This window comes from Vulpes vulpes, chromosome 8 (assembly GCF_048418805.1).
Source record: "Vulpes vulpes isolate BD-2025 chromosome 8, VulVul3, whole genome shotgun sequence".
Lineage (NCBI taxonomy): Eukaryota > Metazoa > Chordata > Mammalia > Carnivora > Canidae > Vulpes > Vulpes vulpes.
Genome location: NC_132787.1, coordinates 8,640,083 through 8,666,350, shown reverse-complemented (window position 1 = coordinate 8,666,350; position 26,268 = coordinate 8,640,083). Strand labels below are relative to the sequence as shown.

The window sequence follows — 26,268 nt, the reverse complement described above, 5'->3', positions numbered from 1 at the left end:
GAGACTAGATCTGCTCAAAGGACTTAGATCAAACACTCCTTTCCTAGTGCCAGAATAAGAACTTGTTGGTACTGTGTCTGAATTTAATAGAAAAAAAGAATTAAATGAATCTAAAAAAGAGCAAGTCAACCTATTTATCCATCCACCCATCCATCCACTCTGCAAACCCCATTATATGTCAGTTGTTAGGGACAAAATAAATAAGACCAACCTCTTGCACTCATGGAGCTTAAAATCAATAACATCTAACATCTATCAGCAATGGTACTTTACACAGGGATGTCATGTCTGAAAAATCTACATGTACATACTCATACCTGCTCCTGAGGATCTGATGTGATGGGTCTGGGAAGGACCAAGGAAAGTAGATTTTTAAAGTATGCATGTATTTCTGATTCTCAATTTTTGTTAAGACATTTTTTCAGCACTTATATCACTAAAGTATTTCATTTCCCAACTAAACAATTAAAACTACAGACTTAAAGTAATGAGTATGTTGTAGAATATCTTACAATCTTTTTTGAGTTGTAAAAAAAATTTTCTGGAATATAAGAAAATTGTGTTTTAGGAAACTTCTTACATTAGTCATAATTTATTTTGGGTTATGTTCTAATTCATGCGTCAAAGCTTCACAATCTTTTAAATTATAATCTTTCTTAATATGTACAAATCAAGCTTCAAAAATAGGCTATTATTTTATTAGCACCCTTTCTTATAATAATCTAAGCCAATTAGTATTTGCATATTTAGTAATGTTGTGAAAAGAAAGTTTCAGAGTTGAAATAGTAATTCTGTGAAAAAAAATGTTATATATATATTTTTGTATTTGTGGTGTGAATGTGTATACATCTATACAAACACATTCTTGTACATATATAATTGCTCCATATTTTCAAATTCTAAATCCTTTTATTGATGTTTAGAAAATAAAACTATTTACAAGATTTTCTTATATATAAAAATACACATTCTTCCACTAAAACATCACTTTATTTTTAAAGATTTGATTTTATGGGCAGCCCAGGTGGCTCAGCGGTTTAGCACTGCCTTCAGCCCAGGGTGTGATCCTGGACACCCAGGATGGAGTCCCACGGGCTCCCTGCATGGAGCCTGCTTCTCCTTCTGCCTGTGTCTCTGCCTCTCTCTCTCTCTCTGTCTGTCTTTCATGAATAAATAAATAAAATCTTTAAAAAAAGAAAAGATTTGATTTTATTTTAGAGAAAGAACATGTGTGCCTGTGGGGGGAGGGGCAGAGGAAGAGGGAGAGAATCTTGGGCTGAGCACAGAGCCCCATCTGCTGCTCCATCTCATGACCCTCTGAAATAAAGACATCACTTTAATCCGGACTTCCTCCTGGAATCTTCAAGCTCTACCTTTCCACCCACACTCATACCCCAAGCTTTAATTGTGTCAACAGTGGTTGAAACTCCATCGTGTTACCTCAGCATAATTGCCTGGATAATTCTGAAGGAAAACTTGATCACAGAGTCCTAAGTGGAGTCTGTTATCTTCAAGTTCTTGCTTGAATGCCATCTCCCTGTTGGTTAACATAACCTGTTATATTTCTTGCCACATTACATTATGACTTACTAGTTTGAGAGTCTATGTCAATAAGACTGTAGGGAGAGGTCCTTGATCTTATTTATCTTAAGTCTGACACATCAATAAATCAATAAATGCTTAACAAATGAATGATTAAAACTGTACTTCCCATCTTCCTTTAGGGCTATAATTTAACCACCAGCATTTAGCTTTTGTCTTTTGTGCCCCTAGAGTTTGGTTTTGTAACCAAACTCAGTTCTATAGGGTTTAGGTCTCTTACTTCCCCTGCGAGCTCCTTCTTTATCTCAGAGGCATAGAATCCACTGGACTAAGCAATGAAAAGGATAGCGGGAAGAAACCTCTCTGAATTAGAGAATCTGTTCTCAGGAAACCAATGAAACCACAAATCTAAAAGCCAGTTAGCATATCTGTGCTATCAGAAAAACAAATTAAAATGGAAACTTTTAAACAGTAGTTCCATCAAGTGCCTTTATAATACCTTTACACTTATCCATTAAGCCAGCCCTATACTCCTGTCCCCTGGTCAGGCCAAATGGCTTTTCTTCAAGTTACCTTCTTATAATCCAGAGGTCAACAAACTTTCTGAGATATCTTCAACTGTTCTTTGTCTGAATTGCTGTAGGAAGGAACAATGGAGTTAGGCATACCAAATAAAGTTAAGACCTAGGTGCTGGAGAAAAGAAGGAAAAGTGACTAACCAGGCCTGCCCAAGTAAATCCTTTCCTTAGTTTTAAGTAGATATCCAATTGGTCAGACTTCTTTAACTCAAAATCCTAGAAATAATTAGAGTACTTATAGGAGAAAATCAAAAAGACAATGTAGGTGAGGAAATACAGCCAAAGAATCCTGAGCAATCCTAGAGATGTAGGTGTCAAGGACTAAATCTGGAAAAATAAACTAAGGCATGAAAGGAAACACAGGTAAGCCATCAAGTCCTCTCAACTCTATGCTAAAATCTGGAAATGCAGAGAGTCAGCAAGAATAACAACAGGAAACAAAGCTAAATTCTATGCCAAATCATGAGTTTGACTGCTGGAATTTGACATCCTTCGACTCTCAGGTGTTTATCATAGTAGAAAGAGACTAGGCAGTGACTGCAGGTTAGCCATTATCCTTTTGCAGTGCTCGAGTGACCAAATGTCCTCCCCATAACATAAGCAAATTACATGACATAACAAGGCTTCTGGGGATCATGCGTAGAGAAGGGATAGTAGAAACTACGATTAACAGTGAGTCACAGATTACATATAATATATACCACACAAATACACTTCATTTTTAGCATTTTTGGCATTTGGTAATGTTTACCTTTTTTATGACATCTTTGACATGGAAAGATCTCCAGAGTACAGAAGTCACAAATAGACACAAATCTATTTCTATTTTGCATTTTTATATTGAGCAATGTTCTAGAGAAAAACTGTCTAAAAATAACTACAGAATATCCCTCCATCCCCATGCTTTGGGTAAAGTTTTACAGATGAATTTATTCAATAAAAACTTTTGAGATGCAAGAGTAGTATGATATTAGCTGGTACTAAAAGGACATGAAAAATATCAGAAGAGGGAGGGAAAGAATGAAAGTAACCTCATTGGGCCATGGAATGAGAATAGGATTTGGAGTCAAAAGATTTGGGAACAAATCCCAGTTCTGCCACTTGCTAGTACCATCTGGGGAAAAACAGGATAACTACACTACATCATAAAATTTTGTGAGAATCAAATAAGATACTGTGTGTAGCAGTGACATCAGCAAGATGACAGAAGTTTCAAGCCCTTATGCCTTCACAAAAATGCAAATTTGAAAACCACCAAAAGATAAAGAGTACCTTCACAAGAGTTCCAGAATCCAGGTGACAGATTACAGCACTTGAGTGGAGTATGGAAATGAGAAAAGATGCATTGAAGAGGATAAGAAGAATGGTTTCATTTTACTTGCATCACCTTTCCCCCAAGGCCATGCATCACAGTGCTGAGAGAGATCCCCTCTGCCTGAGCGTTCTCTTATGGGGAAAACAGAGTGAAAAAGAGTGTCTGATTTTGCTATGGAAGCTGATACTAGGTCCACTCCAGTGAAACTCAGCACCAGGGCAGCCTCTGTAGACCTAGGCTCCAGGCCCATCCCAGTGGACCCCAGGGTGGAGCTTGTCACTGTATATCAGGCTCCAGGCCTGCTCCTCATAGACCTGCACTCCACATTCACTCCAGTGGTCCCCAACTGGTCCCTATGAGACTAAGCGCCAGACCTACCTGCATACAGACTCAGGCATCAGAAACACCCTACCTGCAGACTCTACCAACGACCTACCCAGAATCTCTGGCCAGGCCAGGCTCAATGGTGAAGGGTTTTCCCTGAAGAAACTAGTCTTTAAAGAATGGAAAAGGTGACTATTTCTTCAAATATGCAGACACCAATGTTATGAGGCTACAAGGGCCACAAAGAATCAGGGAAACATAACACCACCAAAGGAACAAAATAAAGCAGCAGTAACTAGCCCTAAGGAAAAGAAACTCTTAAGAACTGCCTGACAAATAATTCAAGACTATTACCTTTAAAAAGTCCAGTGAGCTACAAGGGAACACAGCTAAATGAGGTAAACTATACATGAATAAAATGGAGTTCAACAAGGAAATAAAAATCATAAAAAAGAACCACATTCTGAAGCTAAAGAACCAATGGCTAACTTGAAAATGTCAATAGAGAGCTTCAACAGTGGAAGAAAGAATCAACCAACTTTCAAAAAAGTCATTTACAATTACCCAGGCGTAAGAACAAAAAAGAAAAAAAAAGGGGAGTGAAGAAAGCCTACAGGACTTACGGGGAATCATCAGGCAGACCGATATTTGTATATGGAAATCTCAGAAGAAGAAGAGAAAGAGAAAGGGCAGAAATCTTGTTTAAAGAAATAATGGCAGAAAACTACCCAAATCGGGGCAAAGAAATGGACATCCAAATTCATGAAGTCCAAAAGATCCCAAATATAGTGACTCTAAAGAGATCTACACTGAGACTTATTATAAATGAATTGTCAAAAGTCAAAGGGAATTTTGAAAGCAGCAGAAGAAATGTGACTTATCATATACAAGTGAGTCCCTATAATCCTCTTCTAGCATCCTTACAAGCTAGGACAAAGTAAGAGGATATATTCAAAGGGCTGAAGGAAAAAATTGCCAACAAATAATAGTACACCTGGCAAAACTGTCCTTGAAAATTTAAGGAAAAATAATGATTTTCTGAAACAAAGAAAAACTGAGGGAGTTTGTCACCTCTAAATCTGATGTACAAAGTCTGCTAAAGTGAATTCAAGTTGAAACAAAAAGGATACTAAATAGCAACATAAAATCACATGAAAGTATAAGCTCACAGGTAAAATCAAATATATAGGCAAATACAGCATAATACAATACTGAACAAATGTGCATTAATCACTTTTAAACACACTATAAAAGTTAAAAAATATTAAGAACTATAAACACAAAATATTGGTTAATGAATATAGAATATAAAAAAGGCAAATTCTGACCATCAATAGCAAAGTATGTATGGAGGGAAAGAAAGGTGTCAAATTTCTTATGCAAATGAAGTTCAGCTGTTAACAACAGTTCAAAAAGGACCGTTACAACAATAAATTTTATCCAAGCCTCATGGTAGCCACAAAGAAAAAGCCTACAACAGATCCAAAAAAAAGGTGAAGAGAAAAAAAAAAATCAGTGTATCACTATTTTTTTTAAAAAACGTCACCAAATTAGAGAGGAAGAACCAAAAAAACCTACAAAGCAGACAGTAAACAATCAACAAAATGACAATAGTAACTCCTTACCTATCAATAATACTTCAAATGTAAATAAAGTAAACTCACCAATTAAAAGAAATGGAGTGGTAGAATGAAAAGAAAAACATATCTAACTATGTACTATCCACATGAGATCCACTTTAGATTTAAGGACACTTGTAGGCTGAAAGTGAAGGAATGAACAATGATATTCCTTGCAAGTGATAACCAAAAGAGAGCAGGAGTGACTATAATTATGTCAGACAAAATACACTTTTAAGTAAAAAACTATTAAAAGAGACAAAGAAGGTTATTACAGAATGTTTAAAGGATCAATTCAACAAGAGGATATAATAATTATAAATATACATGCACCAGATATATGCACCCAACATCAGAGCACTAAAATTCATAAAGGAAACAATGACAGATCTGAAATAGGAGAAATAGATAGCAATACAATAATAGGAGACTTCAGTACTCCACTTAAAATAATAAACAAATTATACAGACAAAAACAAGAAGGAAATAGCAGACTTAACTACACTACCAAATGGATCTAAAAGACTTACATAGTACATTCCACCAATCAGCAGCAGAACACACATATTTCGATTGCTCACAGAACATTCTCCAGGATACATCACATGTGAGGCCACAAAACAACAAACTTAAGATCAAAATCATTTCAAGGAATTTTTCTAACCACAATGCAATGAAACTAGAACTCAGTAACATTAGCAAATGAAAAAAATCACAAATACATGGAAATTAAGCACTCTTAAATAGCCATTGGATTAAAGAAGAAATCAAAAAGAAAAATTACAAAATATCATCACAAGACAAATGAAAATAAAAACACAATGTATCAAAATTTATGGGATACATCGAAAAGCAGTATTGAGGGAAATTTCAGTGATAAATGCCTACATCAAAAAAAGAAGAAAGGATGTCTGGGGACCTCAGAGAGTTAAGCTTCTGACTCTTGATTTTGGCTCAGGTCACCATCTCAGAATCATGAGATTGAGACCTATGTCAGTCTCTGTGCTCAGTGGGAAGTCTGCTTCTCTCTCTCTTTCCCTCTCCCCACTCTCATGCTCACTCTCTCTAAAATAAGTAAATCTTTTAAAAAAAGAAAGAAAAAAGACTTTCTATAAACAACCTTACATTACACATTAAAAAACTAAGAAAAAGAACAAACTAAGGCCAAAGTTAGCAGAAGGAAGAAAATAATAAAGATTAGAGAAGAAAAAAATGAAATAAAGAATAAAAATAAATAAATCAATAGAACTAATAGTGATCCTTTGAAAAGGTACACAAAAATCAACAGAGTAAGAAGAATCAAATAAATAAAATGAAAAATGGAAAAGGAGACAACTAATATCATAAGAAAAAATTATAAGATATTATTGTGAAAAAATTATTGTGATAAATTATATGCCAACAAGTTGGACAACCTAGAAGAAATGGATAAACTTCTACAAATATACAATCCACTAAGATCAAATCAAGAAAAAAATAGAAGCCTGAACTGACCAATAACAAATAAGAATATTGAATCAGTAATAAAATAACCTTCCAAGAAAGAAAAGCTCAGAATCAGATGACTTCACAAATTCTGCTAAACATTTAAAGAATTAATTTCTATCCTTCTCAGGCTTTTCCAAAAAATAGAAGAGTGAAGAACACTTCCAACTCATTTTACAGGGCCACAATTACCCTAGTATCAAAGCTAAAGACACCATAAGAAATGAAAACTATAGGTCATCATCATCCTTGATGAACACCAATGCAAAAACACTCAACAAAATATTAGCAAACCAAATTTAACAGCACATTAAAGGGATCATACAGCATGACCAAATGTGATTTATCCCTGGGGTGCAAGGATGGTTCAATATAAATATATGTAAAAAAATCAATCAATGTGATACACCACATTAACAGAATAAAGGGTAAAAATCACATGATTATCTTGAAGAAAAAGCATGTGGCAAAGTTTAATACTCTTCCATAATGAAAACTCTTAAAAATTAGGTAGAAGGAACTTAACCTCAACACAATAAAAGCCATATATGAAAAGCTCACAGCTAAAATCTAATACACAATGGTGAAAAACTAAGCTTTTACTCCAAGATCTGGAGCAAGGGAAGGATACTCACTCTTGCCACTTCTATTCAACAAAGTACTAGAAGTCCTAGCCAGAGGAATTACACAAGAAAAAGAAACGGCATTTTAAAATAGAGTATGAAAATGCAAAGTTATCTCTGTTGGTAGATGACATGATTTTATATCTAGCAAATCCTAAAGACTGCAAAAATTGATTCAAAATCAACACAAATCAGTTGCACTTCTATTATACTAACAGCAAATTATCCAGAAAGGAAATTGACAATCCCATTTACAAAATCATAAAAAATTAAAATATTTAGGAATAAACTTAAAAAATTTATACACAAAAAACTGTAAAATGCTAGTGAAAGAAATTAAAGCAGACACAAATAAAAAGATAACCCATGTTCATGGATTGAAGAATTATAATTGTTAAAATTCCCATAGTACTCAAAGTGATCTACAGATCCAATGCAATTCCTATCAAAATCCCAGTGACATTTTTTTCAGAGAAATATAACAAACAATCCTAAAATTTGTAAGGAACCACAAAATAACCCAAACAGCCAAAGAAATCTTGAGAAAGAATAAAGAAGCATCACACTTTCTGAATTCAAAATATATTACAAAGCTACAGTAATCAAAACAGCAAGGTACCAGCATAAACAGAAATACATAATAAAAGCAATGGAAGAGAATAGAGCTCAGAATGGAGCTATGCATACATGGTTAACTGATTTTGATAAGGGAGCTAGGAATACACAATGGGAAAGTATATTCTTTTTAATAAGTAGTGTTGGGAAAACTGGATATCCTCATGGAAAAGAATAAAATTGGACCCTTATCTTACACCATAGACAAAGATTAACTCAAAATGTATTAAACACATAGACCATAAAATTCCTAGAAGAAAACATAAGGAAAATTCCCTTGACATTGGTCTTGGCAATGATTTATTGGATAAAACATAAAAAGTACAGGCAACAAAAATAAAAATAGACAGTGAGACTACATCTAACTAAAAAGCCTCTGCACAGCAAAGGAAATGATCAACAAAATGAAAAGGCAACTTACAGAATGGGAGAAAATATTTGCTAACCATTATCTGATAAAGGATTAATATTAAAATGTATAAGAAACTCAAACTTGAAATTGGGCAAAGGAACTGAATAGACATTTTTCCAAAGATGACATATAAATGGCCAATAGGCTTATAAAAAATGCTCAAAATCACTAATCAGCAGGGAAATGCAAACCAAAAACCACAATGAGATATCACCTATTACCCAAAAATAAGAACAAATATTGGTGAGGATGTGGAGGAAAGGGAATCTCTGCATACTGTTGGTGGGAACGTAAATCAGTGCAGCTGCTATAAAAAAAAAAAAAAAAACAAGTTTCTCAAAAAACTAAAAACAGAAACATCATATGATCCACCAATCCTATTTGGGGTACATATCCAATGGAACTGAAATTAGGATCTTAAAGAGGTGTCTATACTCCCATGTTAATTGCCCGGCATTTTTCACAATAGCCAAGACATGGAAACAACCTAAGTGTCCATGGATGAATGAATGGTTAAAGAAAATGTGGTATATACGTACAATGGAATATTATTCAGCCTTTAAAAAAAATCCTGCCATTTTTGGCATGAATAAAACTGGAGGATATTGTGATAAGTGAAAGAAGACAGATACAGAAGAACAAATACTTACATGATACTACTTATATGATTAATCTAAAATAGTCAAACTCAGAAGCACAGAATGGAATGATGATTGCCAGAGACTGGGAAGATATGGAAACAGGGAGGTAGTGGTTAAAGGGTATAAAGTTTCAGTTACTCAGTTATGAATAAGCCCTAGAGATCTACTGTATGGCACAGAGCCTATAGTTAAAAGTACTGTATACCTTAAAATATGCTAAGAGGGTAGATTTTAAGTATTCTTCTCAAAAAATAATAACAATTATAAAATAAGAGGACAGGGAGAAATCACTGGAAGTGATAGGCTGAAGGCACAGATCGTGGTAATTTTTTTACCAGATATATACTTATCTCCAAACTCAACAACTATATGTGTATATATATATTAATTAATTATGCACAGCTTTATATATGTATATATATGTGTGTATATATAGGGCCAATGCAAAAAGAAACTGTTTTGAACTTGAATATACAAATCTTTGTTTTCAACCATACATTTTATGAAATATAAATACAGAGGAAGTATATCCAACAAATATTTAGTATCTTAATTGAGAGGTACTGTAAATAGAAAACATATACTTGATTTTTCAAGCTTTGTAGGAGAAAAAGAGTAAACTATCTATTGACAGTTTAATATTGATTACATGTTCAAAAGCTAATATGTAAATATATATGGTCAAATAAAATATTTAAAGTAAACATTTTTTAAGAGATACTGTATGTGCAAGCATCTAGGACTATATTTAGTATATGACAGCCACTCAAAATTTTTCATTTCTTCCTTGACATTGCAACTGTTGACTTGTCAATTAACCTCTTTGAACTTTAGTTTTCTCATTTCAAAAACTGTAATACTTTGTGCTATACTAAGAATCAAATGAAAAATATTCCAAGGCACTCTACAAACACAAAGCATTATTCAGATCTTAGTTATTGATATTGTAAGGAATTCTTGGCATTTTCTCAAGATGGGAGCAGGGCACCTCACCTCACCTCACCAAGAGTAATGGTAAATATTCCCTAACTTCTGGCTGGTAGAGCAGACCCAAGCAGAGGCTCCTGCCTGGACCATGACAATCACAGGCACAGAGTCAGAGAGTCATCGCAGCAGCTGTGGTGGCTTGGAACTTAGTCTCTTGATGGCACACATGCAGGGCAGTGCTGCCAACAGCTGCAGTGGCAGTGTCCAGTGGCAATTGTGCAAGCAGCAGTATCCTAAACAGAGGCAGCCTGTGGTAGGATCTTGGCTGTGCCTCATCTAGCTTGGAACCTGCTCAAGTCTGGCTCCCCAACCTTACCCTGGATTCTTTTTGCACTTATATGCAGAGGATATTTCCATTTTCATAATTTAAAAATCCTGATTAAAACACACCATCTACATAAAAGACTCAATCCCTAAGCTCAAAGAGTTGGTATAGATTTAATATTCAAATTGCCAATGATAGGTTGATACATATTTATTTCATATGTTGGCTAAAACCCAAAATAATCGGATATTTTTAGTGTCAGATGGACCAAAAAAAAATCAGAGTTGAAGGCTTATATAGTTAGATGCCCATATTTTCTGTAATCCCTACACCAAACAGTGGCAAAAACTTTACAATTAGGTCAAGTGATTGTCTTCCATTCTCTTGGCTGAATGAATTCTACAAAGAAAAAAAGAAAAAAAAAAAAAAAAGACAAGTCAGTCCATCTCAGACACCATAGGGAAGATACCTAAAATTAATTTCTTCTACAAATTATTTTCTTAATATCTGGAGAATAGTATTTCCTAGCCTTTTTCTTTTTTCATTATTAGCCTCTAAGGAGAAAAACTTGATTTAAATTCTCTGTAATAAGAAAAATTAAGTACTAAGAAGTAAGATTTCTGTCAGGTAGGGTTGAGCCATGGAGGACCACCATGGTTATATCTACGATTTTTGCCCCAAAAGAACAAATTTTTGTTCCCACTCCAGGAGGGGACACCTATTGCCTTCATTGAGAATGCATGTTTTAGAATTATGGTCTTAGACCTATATTGAGCTTAGGACAATGATTTGGTAAGTGATATCAATACTTTCTACTCAGTCTCTAAATAATTATTTTGGGCCTTAGTCAACTGAGTTTATTACAGATAAAAAATGTTGTCAGCATTAGTTATGTCTTAAGGCCTACAATTCAAATTTTGCCTCTAATTTACACTCTGATAATACACTGATTTGTATGAAACAATAGGAGAAACTTCCTTAACCTGAGATTGAGTTCAAGTTTAAATTATACAACTATTAGGGCAACCGTGTGGCGCAGTGGTTAAGCATCTGCCTTTGGCTCAGGTCATGATCCCGGGGTCCTGGGATTGAGTCCCACCTCAGGCTCCTGGCAGAGACCCTGCTTCTCCTTCTGCCTATATCTCTGCTTTCTCTCTGTGTCTCTCATGAATAAATAAATAAAATCTTTAAAAATAAAAAATAAAGTATACAGCTATATTCTAATAGAGAAAGAGTGAACATAGTGCTGTGTAGGATGGAAATAGGTAGACTCTATAAGTACCCCATATCCATCCCAAATAATTTGGGCCCATGGAGTGAAGAGGTAGGACCACCTTCTTATCCTCTCCTCAACTCACTTAATCATGACTTTGGTTTTAACTATAACCAAATTACTAATCACCCCAAATCTCTATCCCTAATTCATATCCTCTTCCTTACCTCCAGATCCATCTATCCAATCTCTAATATATATACTCAGATTTCCTCAAAGTGTATTTAACTCAGTGGGCCCCAAACTGAATTTGCCCCTTTGCTTTCTTTTTATATCACCTAGATTAATGAATCACAATTAACTTCCTTAGCCATAAATCTGAGAGTCATTCTTGATTTTTTTCTTGTTTTCTTTATGCAATTGAACTACAGTTCCCACCAATTTTTATCTCTAAGCACCTTGACCACTCTTGTTTGAGCCCAGATCCTCTCTCCAGAATGCTACCATAGCCTCCTAAGAAATTTCTGCCTCCAGTCTTTCCTTCTCTATCTCCTTCATACTTCACACTGCATGCTCTCATTATAATGAAAGTGGAAACCACACCCCCCAGTTCAAAACTTTTCAATGCAGATCATCTCCATTCATTCTTTTAGTCTCATGTTTAGACTCCTGCCACAATAATACATGTTGTCTTTTAAATTGCCTATCATCCCCAACTCACATCTTCTCAATGAAGCCTCACTGATCTGCTTGGTGAGTTTCAGGGAATATGCTTGGCTCAGCCTTCCAGAGTTAGCTGATCTGTACACATACTTCATTTGCTGCTCATCCGTAAGGTAATATTTTAGGGGCAGGCTCTGTCCCTTTGAGGAAGGGATGTTGCAGGTTAGGACACGAATGTAATTCAGAAGGAAGTACTAAGAAGCCCCGTATGACTGTACATCTAAGCTTCATCATCCAATCCAGGTTTCTCTATGATAAAGGAACCTTCCTTTTGTTCCCCCAGAATACACCAAGCTTTCACACTTCCTTTCTTTGCACATGATATTCCCTCTGCTGCTTTTGGATTTGGAAAACTCTTCTCATGCTTGAAACTTCAGCTAAAATGCTATCCCAGATAGGCTGAAGTGTTCTTATTCTGCTGCCATTGAAGATTATCTCTACATTCATATAGAAATTATGAAATTACGTTGTCTTTAGTTGTCTGAATATTTAAATGTAGCTGGTAAATTCCTCCAGACCAAGAAATTTACATTAATTTATCACTGAATTACTAGAACTTAGCACTGAATGACATAATAGACCATCTGCAAGTAATTATTCAATAAATAGGTAAATAAGCTTACCATGTACTCTCATCTCCCAAAAAAAGATGGAATTTAAAAAAAATATGTTGGCAGTATAATTATATGAGTACTAAAACTGGATTAAGAAGAAGTGCTACAATTCTTTTTATAATGTATGCCAACTTTAGTGAAAAGAGAATTATTGCTCTTTAGATGTGTCTTAACAGGATACCAACCTAAAAATAAGATCAGCTCTATTTATAACTCCCATTCTATAAACTCCCCAAATAAGAAATTATATATCAAATACCTAAAAAAGGAATACAATTCTTCTAGATAAAATCAGTCTTACAGAAAATTGTACACAATTGATTTTCAAGCTTGCATTACTTGCAGCTTATGGACTACAAAATTGCTGATCACACCATTTTATAAGATTCAGCCACAGAAAACTGTGTTTTGTACAGAGCATGGCACCACTATAATTCTATAGGATAGTATTATAGAATGAGAGTATAGGTATCTATTAACATCAAATGTTAACCCTCTCAGAACCATTCCCAAACAAAAACTGAGCTATTTTGGAACAAAAGAATACTAAAACATATTTGTATATCACCTCTTTGCAAAGTTATTGAAGATGGGATTCAAATACAACAGGGATATAATTAGGTAAAGAAATCAGGGGAAGGAAAGACAAGTATCAGAAAAACAAGATGCAACCCTCAGGGAGATTACGACATAAATATATGACATTAGGTTCTATACTCTTTCCGAGGTTACATATAAATTTGGCCTCAGTTTGGCCAAATTCCTATCAATTTGCATGCTGTGCAAAAGCATAAACACAGGGGATCCCTGGGTGGCTCAGCGGTTTGGCGCCTGCCTTTGGCCCAGGGGCGATTCTGAAGTCTCGGGATCGAGTCCCGCGTCGGGCTCCTGGCATGGCGCCTGCTTCTCCCTCTGCCTGTGTCTCTGCCTCTCTCTCTCTCTCTCTCTCTATGTCTATCATAAATAAATAAATAAAACCCTTAAAAATAAAAGTGTCTTAAAAATGTCAATTAAAAAAAAAAGCATAAACACACTAGTCTTTATTAAGCTCCTAGCTTAATAATATATCTTAGCACATAGCTTATTCACACCAATACAATGGAATGTAAATAAAAGGTCAATACATCATAAAAAATCATATGTAATCCTAACATTTTCTTCTCACAAAATGTGAAACAATCTGTAGTGTGATGATGAAGCCTAAAGCCAACCTGCACTTGAAGTACAATTTTGGTCTGTGAGGCCCAGACTTAGAATTTAACGAGAGGATATTTTTGAATGGAATGTCTAGAAGCCCATAGGTCAATATTTTAGAGGGGCAGAAAATGTATCTGTTTTCTCTCCTAAAAGCAGGTCATAATCTAACCTCAAAACCATATTCATAACTTTAATAAAAGCAAACAAATAGTGAAGACTCAAAACTCTTTTTTGAGTTGTTGAGCCTTGAGTTGTATATCAATCATTGTGAAGGTAGGAAATCTTCAGGTATTTTTGTTTAAGTGATTATAGAATCTAGATATGTATTAATAACATTCCAGCAGAAACTTGGTGTGGAGTCTACAAAGTTTAGGGAACTTAACCTTGATTTATAAACTTAGAGAAGTGAAGTACTCAGAAAACGAATGAAATCTATACATCTATAACTTTACATCAAATTAATACCTTGTATGGCTTTGCCCCTGAATCTGCCATAATCACTGGATGGTTAAGTCAAATTTAGGTCTTTCCATATTATAATACCTGACAACACTTTTTTTCAGATAGTAAAAAATTGATATGATTTATATTTCATAAAATCTGAGGTGACCTCTTCTAATTTCCTTTTCATATGTTACCCTACTGTTTTCTTAAATGCTACCTTACTACAGGGTTGTCTGCAAGCTACGCATTCTTGCAAACCAGGCAGTAGGAAGAAGAATTTCCTAGACTATAGTACAGTTTAAATCGGTTTTAAATCATTAGTCACCTGATAATAGAAATTGGCAAAAGAAACCTCAAAATACCTGAGGATGATTTTTTTTAAGTTTTAAAAGTTTTCAGAAAGTAAAATGTACTCATCATTTGCAGCCCTTCACTTGTGCCACTCTTATCTTCTAATGTCCCCGGGTCTCATTACAAATACAGACAGACTCTGAGATGAAAATAATGAAGTGGAAATCATCACTTTTCATGAAATCTAAAATAGTCTTGGTAGTTTAGGATACAGGAACAATAACTAACGTAATCTATGATACTAGTTTCTAAAAGATATTATGGATAAAATCCCCCCTGCTCAACACCATGTTCTTCCTTTTCACTCCAACAGATTAGGTTACTAAATATGGGAAGACAAATTTTAGGTAGAAAATATATCTGTCCTTTTTTTTTTTTTTTGTATCTGTCTTTTTAAACTACTTCCGAGAGGGAAGAGCTCTCTCATACCCCAAAAATGCCATATTAGGAAGGCTCCGCTGAACATACCTCTTGTCATAGCACTGAGGTCCCCAGCAGCAACTTAACCAACTACAGGGTATGTAGAATAAATAAAAGTTGAAAGAACATAAAAAGGTGCCATATATCAAATTAGACAATGTGTCTCCTGACAGGAACTATGTAAGTATGAAGGCAAATCACATTCATCTTGCCGAGAAAATAATCAGAAAAATTCCTCATGTTTATAAGTCAGGAAACTTGTCCATGCCCCTCGGAGGCTAACAAGAAAAAGGCTTCCAATCTACTGTTATCTTTGACTGAAGGTTTTTCTCTGATAGCTAGAGAAAAAGTTCAAAATACATGACAATATAGGAAACTGAACATTCTGAAATCCAGGGCTATTTTCGGCATATGATATTAAAAACCAACAGAAAACCCAACAGATAAGGAGCCTTACCTTTAGAACAGCAACAAGCTACATTCTAGGAGAGTCTACTGTGAAGGCATTCACTCTACTGTTAAGTCATGTGAAGGGAGTATACTGTGTCTAAAAGGACACAGTCAGTGAACTAATTCTGGTGGTTCCCAGTGCTGGGATTCACTGGCTCGAAGTCTACTGGCTGTCTTCTTCTGCTGGCCTTGCTCCTGGCTCCCAAGCCATTCTAATGAAAAGAGTTTATACCATTTTGCTCAGATTATACCTGGAATGTTAAAAGATTCACCATCGTTGAGGGAAATGATCCTGATGCCAAAATCATAAATGAGTGCATACGTTCTTGGGACAAATGGGTGGCCATCTGAAAAAAAAAATGAATTTGGATTAAAGCTTCACACTTTTTAATTTTATTTTATTTAAATTCAATTTGTCAACATACATTATAACACCCAGCACTCATCTCATGATTAAAGCCTCACAGTTAACACGAAGCCAAATCCAATGGCCAAACATTTAAACGTGAAAAAGAAAAACTGAAAGGACTAGAACAAAACAAATTTTTAGAACTTCAGAGTAGGGATGGTCTTTGACTATGACACAAAATCAAGAAGCCATTAACAAAAGTGAATTTAAGCATATTGAAGTAAAAAACAACTGCATGGCAAAACACATCTGTCTTAGTCCTCTTGGACTACTGTAACAAATACCATAAACTAAGTAGTTTGTAAACAATAGAAATTTAGTTCTCACAGTTCTAGAGGCAGATAAGTCCAACACCAAGGTAACTGCAGACTCAGTGTCTGATGAGGGCAACCTTCCTGGCTCATAGACAGCTGTCTCTTCACTGCAACCTCACAAAGAAAGTAGAGGGGAGCTCTCAAAGGCCCCTCTTATGATCCCATGCATAAAAACTCCACCCTCATGACCTAATCACCTCCCAAAGGCCCCACTTCCTAATCCCATCACCTTCAGGATCAGTTTTCAACATATGAACTTTGGGGGAACACAAACACTCAGATCATACAAACACCATAAATAATATACAAAAGCAAAACAAAAAATAATTGACAGCTCATATCACAGATAACATAAGAAGCTTGTAAAATTAAGAAAATTATTTCAAGAATAATTAGAAAAATGGCAAAAGATGTGTGAAGACAATTTACAAAAAAAGAAGAAAAATGGTTAACTATTTGAAGATATGTTTAACCACACTCATAATAAGAAAAATACAAACGAAAACTATATTGATACTATTTTTCACATCACAATAACAAGTATCTCCAAGTTTGATAATACACCCTATTGTATATTGTATATTTGAAAAATATTTTCAAACCTTGCTAGTGAGGGTGTTAATTGATAAAACACCTATAGAGATCCATTTGGCAATAGCTAGTAAAATATAAAATTGCTCCAAAAATTGTGCCTTTTTAAATTTATCCTACAGTATACTTGCACAAATGGAAAATACAACATGTACAGTATTATTCACTGAAGCATTGTTGTAAGAATCGAATTATAGTATATTCAAAAAGTTGAATCCTACATGGCTATAAAAAATGAGGAAGCTATTTTTATAAATAAATAAATATATATAAAAATATATAATATACATATATGTTATATACATATAATGGAATATTACCTAGCCATCAAAAAATGAAATCTTGCCATCTGCAATGACATAGGTGGAACAGAGGGTATTACGCTAAGCAAAATAAGTCAATCAGAGAAAGACAATTATATGATTTCATTCATATGTGGAATTTAAGAAACAAAACAGAAGATCATATGGGGAAGGGAGGGAAAATAAAAGAAGATGAAATCAGAGAGGGAGAAAACCATAAGACGCTTATCTCTAGGAAACAAACTGAGGATTGCTGGAGGGGAGGTGGGTGATGAGATGGTAACTGGGTGATGGACATTAAGGAGGGCACATGATATAATGAGCACTGGGTGTTATATGCAACTGATAAATCACTGACCTCTACCTCTGAAATGAATGCTATACTATAGTTAATTGAATTTAAATAAAATAAAATTTAAAAGAAAAATATCTATAAGGCACATTATTAAAAGAAAGAAGCAAATATAGAGCACTGTCTAGAGTATGTTCTATTTGGGTTAAATAAAGATAATATATATATCCACCTAATTGACATGAACAACAGGAGTTAGAACTGAATAGATCCACCTATATGTGGATTCTTTTTATAAATGCAATATAGTAATATAAATGTATTCTCTCTTCCTTACAATTTTCTTTATAACATTTTTTTGTCTAGCTTAAAATATAGTAAAAATATAGTATATAACTTATAGCATACAAAATGTGTGTTAATCAATTTTATCTTATCAGTAAGGCTTCTAGTCAACAGTAGGCTATTAGTAGGTAACTTTTAGGGGGAGTCAAAATTTATAAACCGATTTTTTTTAAGTACGCTCCATTCCCAGCATGGAGCCCAACATGGGGCCTAAACCCACAACCCTGAGATCAAGATCTGAGCTGAGATCAAGAGTCAGACACTTAACCAACTAAGCCACTCAGTGTTCCTCAAAAGTATACAGAGTGTTGACTGTGCAGGTGAGTGAGGGTGAGTGAGGGCTGGCACACCTACCCTCTCATTGTTCAAGAGTCATCTGTATTTACACCCTCATAGTAGTATACTTTTGAAAGAAAAGGGAGGTATTGGGCAGGTGGGGCAAAAGAAACGCTTTATTAATCCTGCTTAGGAATTTTCTTAAATATGACTGACCTCATACAGAAAAAAAAAAACAACAAGAAAATAAAAAGTTTAGAAGCACAACTAACTTTTATGAAATTCAAGATTATTTTTTTCTGTTGATAAGTAAATACATTTGTCATTCTTAATTCAAGGAACTGCCTCATACTTAAGCCAGAGAGATTTTTCTAAAAGTACAGTATTACTTTATGTCTTGTGATTTCAAATGATATGAATATATTACCCTTCAAAAGATGAAATAAGTTTAAATTTAGTTTTTAAAAATTAGTGGGAAAGTTCTAGTTTAAAGTGATTGCAATGGACTGGATGTGTCTGTCTTCACTCCCCAAATTTATATGTTGAAATCCTACCCTCTAAAATGTGACAGTACTAGGAGGTGGGATCTCTAGGAAGAGATTAGTGCTCCTCTGAAAGAGACCCCAGAGAGCTCTCTTGCAGCTTCCACCATGGGAGGGCACAGCAACAAGACCACCATCTATGAACCAAGAAACTGGACCTCACCAGACATCAAATCTACCAGTGCCTTAGTCTTGGACTTTCGAACCTTCAGAATTGTGAGAAATAAATTTCTGTTGTTAATAAGTCACCCAGTCTGTGGTATTCTGCAGGTACAAAGATCAAGTCATTTGGATGGAAGGGCAGAAATTCTGAGAAGCAACTAAATTCCCTATCCTCTTCTCATATGAATAGAGGGCAGCTGATCACAGCATTTCATTCCATTCCACTTGGATAGGCTGTTGAGATTGGAGGAATAAAGGCAGAAAAAGGCCCAAAGTAACTTTGGGTCCCAAAAACAAAAATAGAGATAACATACATACAAGTATATGCGAGTTCTGGAGGCTCCTAGAACACTATGATTAGCTGCTGCTCAGAATCAGCTCCACCCCAACAAGGCCTCCTTACTTTGCTTATTACCTGCTCATCCCTTGCCCATGAATGTATAGGATGCCTGAGCCACAGAAACCACCACTTATTCAAAGTCAGCCCTCCATTAGGAGAGAGGACTTCTGGGTAATCAGACCTATACTATTGTTCTCAGATCTGTACAAGCCCAGGATGCCTACCTATACTGACCAACATAGTCCTTTATTCTTAAATATAGTCAGACAGCCAAATATCTGAGAAAAAGTTAAAGCATGAAAGAAAAGATCAACGAGCAACAAACATTTGATCAAGAAGAAAGAGAAGAGGCAAGGAACAGAAAAGAACTTTCATACATTAAAAATAGTATTTGCAAGGATATTTAAGAAGATATTGAAGAATGGAAAATAGGCTGCTATAAAAAAGATCAATAAAGGGCGGCTAGATGGTTCAGTTGGGTAAACATCCAACTCCTGGTTTAGTTCAGGTCATGATTTCATGGATCGTGGGATGCAGCCCCCTCTGAGGCCCCATGCTCAGCGTGGGGTCTCCTTGAAGATTTTCTTCCTTTACCCACTACCCTGCACTCATGTACACACAGTCTAAAAATTAAATAAATCTTTTTAAAAATTTTTAACTAATTTTAAAAAGATCAAGAAAATAGGCTTTAAAACAGGACTGTTAAAATAAAAAGTAGGAAAGCTAAGTAATGGAATTAACAGAATGAACAAAGTTAAGGACTAAATTAGTGATCTTGAAAATAAAGTCACAGAAATGGTCAATATAACTAAAGAAGATAATGCAAGGAAGAAAAAGAAATATTAATAGAACAGAATGTTATTGGGAGAAAAACTAGAATTCTCAAAATGAAGGAGTTCACCAAATAGTAAGGAGCATGAAAGAAAAACTATACTTAGGTACATCCTCATGAAATTTTAGAATTTCAAGCACAAAGAAAAGATGTGAAAATATCCCAGAATGGTTAAGAGATAAAACCAAAAAAGCAGGCCATCTACAAATGAAATAAAATTAAGCATCTAAATAGAAACACTTAAGTTTCTGTAGAAACTTAAAAGGATTTGGAATCTAGAATTCTATACTCAGATTAATTTAACTATTAATCAAGGGTAAGGGAAAATAATAACATTTTCAGGAATATCGTAATGGCTAATATTTATTTTACTTACTATGAACCAGGTACTTTGTAATTATTAACTTCTTTAATCCTCAGAACAATCCAATTAATTTGGTTCTATTATCCCTGGTTTCACAAATGAGAAAACAAGAGGCATATAGAGAATGAAAAACCTGCCGAAGATTATGCTACTTGGAGGAGGCAGAGCTGGGCTTTGGATCCAGGGAGCTTGGCTGCAGAGTACATGCTCTTACTTATGACACAATAGTGTCACTCTGTTGTTCAGGCACTCAGAAAATTCATATCCCACATAGCCTTCTTGAAAAAAAAATTACTTGAGGATATACTTCAGTAAGATGAAAGAGAAATCCAAGAGATAATGGCAGTAACCTGAGAATCCAGAGGTTTCAGGATGACAGCTCTGCAGGATGCCAAGGAAATCAAAATAGAAAATCAGAAAGCATTCTTTTTTTTTAAGATTTTATTTATTTATTCATAAGAGACACAGAGAGAGAGAGACACAGGCAGAGGGAGAAGTAGGCTCCCTGCGAGGAGCTGGACGTGGGACTCAATCCCAGGACCCTGGGGTCATGACCTGAGCCAAAGGCAGACATTGAACTACTCAGCCACCCAGGTGCTCTCAAAAAGGAGATCCTATTACACAAACTGTATGATTAAAACACAGAAACCCTTAATAGTAAAATGATGGCAGGTATTTTTCCTGTCAACAAGAAAAAAGAATGGCGATTGGAAACTCAATCTTGAGCCATATTCTGGAGTGAAAGAAAGAGAATGCTTAGAACATTCTCATTCTGAAGGGACAGAATCAGTCACACAAACATTTCTGTCAATGTGAGTCCAATCACACCAGTTGCTTCTCCAATGTATATTTACATACTCAATACTGTAAATGCACCTTACTGGTTTTCAATTTTTAGAATTACAGGAAAAGCATGAAAAACAAGTGTATTTTTTATAAAACAAAGAAAATAGAATCCTTGTTAACATATAAGTAAACAAGTGATTAAGATGTAAAAAAAAAAAAAAGAAGGGACAGGAAAGGTATATGCAAGGGAAGTAGAGAGCTGTGCTTATTTCCTTATTTTATAGAGCAAAGAGTTATTCTTTTTTTAGGGCAAAAAGTTATTAAATACAAATATAAACTACCACACACTTACAAAGGTGAACACTTACATAGGTAAAAGTATACTTAACCTGTACTTGGAGGTGGAAAAGGAAAAGCAGAGGGGTGATGAATATAAGTGCTCAAATTCTTTATCTCTCATAGCATAAAGTCAATAGGTACTGCTTAAATTTTGTAAACCAAGAAGCAGAGGGATAAGTAGATATAATGATAACCATTATGTTAAAATCAGAAATGGCTAAAAAGAGCTACATTTGAAGAGTATTTTTGTTGCTGGTGGGTTTTGTTTCTTTTTTATCATGTGCATGTATTACTTTAAAATTAGAATTGGGTCAGTGTGTGGATGGACAGGTAAATGGATGGAAGTAAATAGAGGAGTGCACGACTTTCTGGAAGAAGGGATATTTAAGCAGAAACCCGGAAGGGGGGAAGAGTATGAGTTACTTAAGTAAAAAGAAAGAGGAAATAGGACCCAGCACAGAATTTCATTGGCTGAGAAATGTGGAAGGGGAAAACTGAAATGAAGTTGGAGAGACAGAGGAGAGCCAGGGCTTGTGAGCCACATTAAGGAGCTCAAAGGAGAAGCTAAGGAACTCTTCTACAAAGGAGCACATGATAGTCATAGGAATGTGCCCCTCAAATCTTCCTTCAAGAGAATCAGCTGCAAGGAACATAGTTAACTAATAGCTTCCAGCTGCCGCACCTGCATCCACTAGTCTTCATTCTGAGGTCACATTTCTCCTGGGCTGCTTCCAGCCTGGAACTGAGCACAGTATAGTGGGGATGTTAGAGCCACGCCATTATGGCCCAACATGGGACTTCTCTCACAGGAGATTTGTGCTCTTAGGCTTCTCACCAGATTTGCCAAGACTTTCTCAAGTGTGAGGCTCTGTCTACCCAGTCCTCCTTCCTTCCTTCTCTCCCATCCCCTACACCACGGTCTGAGGCTCTCCCCAACAAATTCTTCCCTCTTTTATCTTTAAGTGTATCCCCCTCCCCACCCCCCCAAATCAAATAAATCTCTTGCACTTCTAAGTCTATCTTGGCATTTGCTTCCCAGAGGACTTAAACTGACCCAGAGAGTGACATGAAGTCTCATTTTAGTATAGAGAGTAGAGTAAGCATGGTAAGATAGAATATAGAGAAATTAGGAGGCTATTTCAGAAATCCAGGTGGGAGCTTATCAAGGCCAGGACAAAGCCAGTGGAAGTGAAGTGGGTGGTTAAAATGGTATACTGAGATTAGTATTGATAGGACTTGACTTATTAGCAGTGAGAGGAAACAGACTCATCAAAGATGGTGCCTGGGTTGGTTGTTTTCACAAATATAAGAAACAATTGTTTGTCACCCCAATTCTGATTGAGAGACAACTCTGCAGCTGATGTCATGCCTAGATCCCAAGAACTCGTTTTCCTTTCTCTGAGCTGAGGTACTTCACAAGAATATAATGGATGAGGGTTCCTCTAACTTTCCCTGCAGGACTCCTGATATTCTTCATAATGAAAAAAGAATGGAGAGCTCTACACAGGAGCATCATGGCATTAAATAGCCACAATCTGTAGCCATTATCTACATTTACTACTCTCTAGCCCCTGTCTCAACTTGATAGGACACAAGCTCTAACAAACTATATACCCCAGAGGCCCTATAAATTTTCTGAACCCAGGAAAGTGAGGAGTGGAAGATGGCCTTCAGAACATGCTGAATGACAATACCATAAATAGTGCTTAGTCTAAGAAATGGCCACACTACCTTCCAGGTGACCTCTTATGCCAAGAGATAGTATCTGGACTTAACATCATATGAACTTCTGTATTTGAGACTCCTGTTTGAATTTATCTGCTTTATCGTGTCCATTTAGATGGTCTACATGATGCAAATAAATTATCAAGAATTTTGGATTCGAAATTTTTTCTTTACCTACTCTCCAGAAAATCAAAGATTCTCATTTCCTGGAACTTGACCCACAATTTGCATATTATTTTTCCTATGTTTATTATGACTGCCTCAAATAAAATCATAGAGGCAGTGTATGATTCCCAGAATGCTCACTAGATCACTTTTACGAATTTCAGAGGTTGTTATTACATTTTAGCGTTGGTGGGATGAATGGTGACCCCAGTGATGTCCACATCCCCAGAACCTGTCAATGTCACAGGTTTATATGGCAAAAGGGACTTTGCAGGTACAATTAAAGATTTTGAGTTGGAAAAATTATCCTGGATTATCTAAGTGGGCCTAACATTTCACAGGGGTCCTTTTAAGAGGGAGGCAGGAGATAAGATAGAAATAGGACAACTGAAGCAGAGAGATTAGAATGAGGACACCACAAGGAATGCCAGCAGCCTCTAGACACGGAAGAGTCAAGAAATGGGTTTTCTCCTAGAGCTTCCAGAAGAAACCAGCTCTGCTGACACCATGACACCACAAAATTTGTGAGACCTTTAAAAATACAAAGAAAGTAAAAATTACCTGTAATTCCATCATCCTGAGGTAGCCACTGTTAAAATAATATGTATATATATTACATATATATATACAATGGAGGCATATATTGGTGAAATTGATTTTGTCCTTCTGGCTTCCAGAACTGTAAAAGGATAAACTCATGTTGTTTTAAGTCACTAAGTTTATGGTAATTTGTTTTAATAGCTGTAAGAAACTAAGAACTAAAACACTAAAAAGCTTATTTTACTTCATTTCTATCCTGTCTTGCCCCAAACAGACTCGTCTTACATGGTCAAAACAGACGCCTGCAGCTCAGTTTCTCCCAAGAGGATTCAGTTCTAGAAACTCTGCCACTACAGGTATTTCTCATGATAGCTCAGCTGATATCACTCATCCAGTTGGGAGATGAGAGTCTTTCTGTTAAAAGTAGTATCTTAAGAAGTTCATGAATATATGGACAACATGCTCCAACTACCATGCAATGGAGAAACCTGCTTAGACAAGGTAACTCTGTTCACAGCAGGCGAGGTGATTCATCTTTCTGAGAACATGTCTGGATTACCATCATAGAACCAGGCATCAAGAGAAGAAATAGAACTTCCAGGTGGTCTTAGATTGCCCCACAATATCCTCTGCCCAGAAGGCTTTATGGAAATCAGCCCACCTTTAGCTGACCAAGGCAGTCTGATGAAAGTGTGAGTAGCTTTGCATTGAGGCCAGGAGAGGTTATACCTGAGCCAAAACTCTGCCTAGGTCAAGACAATGAACATGGTTTGTAGAGGTTCCTCGTTGCATCATATCATATAATAATGGAGACACTTAAGTGTGGGGATCACACATAAGTTTCCCAGACTGGAAACTAAAGATCTACTTACCAAACAGTGGTTTGGAATAGAGACAGGTATCATAAGCAAAAGCAGCACATGAACTCCCATACTGTGTCAAAAATGGAGTTTATCAAGTAGTTGCTCTACAAATCCACATGCTGGAGCAGAAGCTACAAAAAAACAAATGGGATCACATTTCTCCATGTGAGCATCTGCTCCAGCTATCTAAGACATCTAAGGAAGAGATGAGAACTGGGACTGTTTCTGATAAGGGGATCTGGTAAGCTCCAATACCCAGGATCCAGTCTATTAGGATGATTTGTATCTTCTTCAGAATGAACAAGACAAAGAATGGAGAATATAGTTTCCAGACCAGTTCAGAATGCTCAATAATGGTCTTCTTGCCTAAGCGCTCATATTGGAATCCACCAGGAAATGTTCAAGGAATATTAATAATGTAGTAATGTGCCCTAAATATAAACTAAAATAAAAAATTAAATACAGAACTCCATATGTCACTAATCTTAGGTGTAATCCACATAGATACATAAATTTGCATATATGTGCATATAATATATGCCTCCATTGTATATATATATATAATATATATACATATTATTTTACAGTGGCTACCTCAGGATGATGGAATTACAGGTAATTTTTACTTTCTTTGTATTTTTAAAGGTCTCACAAATTTTGTTACAAAACAAATTTCTTTATATTCAGGAAGTTTAATTTTAAAAACTAAATTATTTACAAAATAAACTGGAAATTAAACTAAAATTAAAAACCATCAAAATTCTGAAAGTCAGGAATTTTAAATGATAGATTCTATCTTGGCGTAAGAACCATAGTTTAAAAGCAAAAACATTAAAGTAAGTGATAAGGGATCCCTGGGTGGTGCAGCGGTTTGGCGCCTGCCTTTGGCCCAGGGCGCGATCCTGGAGACCCGGGATCGAATCCCACGTCGGGCTCCCGGTGCATGGAGCCTGCTTCTCCCTCTCCCTCTGCCTGTGTCTCTGCCTCTCTCTCTCTCTCTCTGTGACTATCATAAAATAAAAATATAAAAATAAAATAAATTAAAAAAAAAGAGTGTCATATAATATGTAATCTCCTGAGTTTACCTATATTAAAAAAAAATAAAGTAAGTGATAAAAAGCAAAAAAAAGGTGCAAATAAAGATCAGAAAATAAGATAGCATATGAGTGTAAAATAGAATTAAAAATCCCTAAGCTCTGGAAATGAAGACCTACAGTAAAGTAAGGCAAGGAGAAAACAAGAAGGTAAATGATGAAATAGGAG

At 35.6% G+C, this 26,268-nt stretch overlaps 1 protein-coding gene across 1 annotated transcript in view; it reads right to left on the bottom strand.

Moving 5' to 3' along the window:
- Positions 1-660: 660 nt before the first annotated feature.
- Positions 661-26,268, bottom strand: part of LOC112921065 (uncharacterized) — an 88,250-nt gene continuing 62,642 nt past the window's right edge. Inside the window, exons 5-6 of the mRNA XM_072767887.1 lie at positions 16,070-16,165; positions 661-10,805 (exon numbers count right to left, since the gene is read on the bottom strand). The gene's annotated coding sequence lies outside the window, so the exon portion shown is untranslated. The remainder of the gene's footprint in view (positions 10,806-16,069; positions 16,166-26,268) is intronic.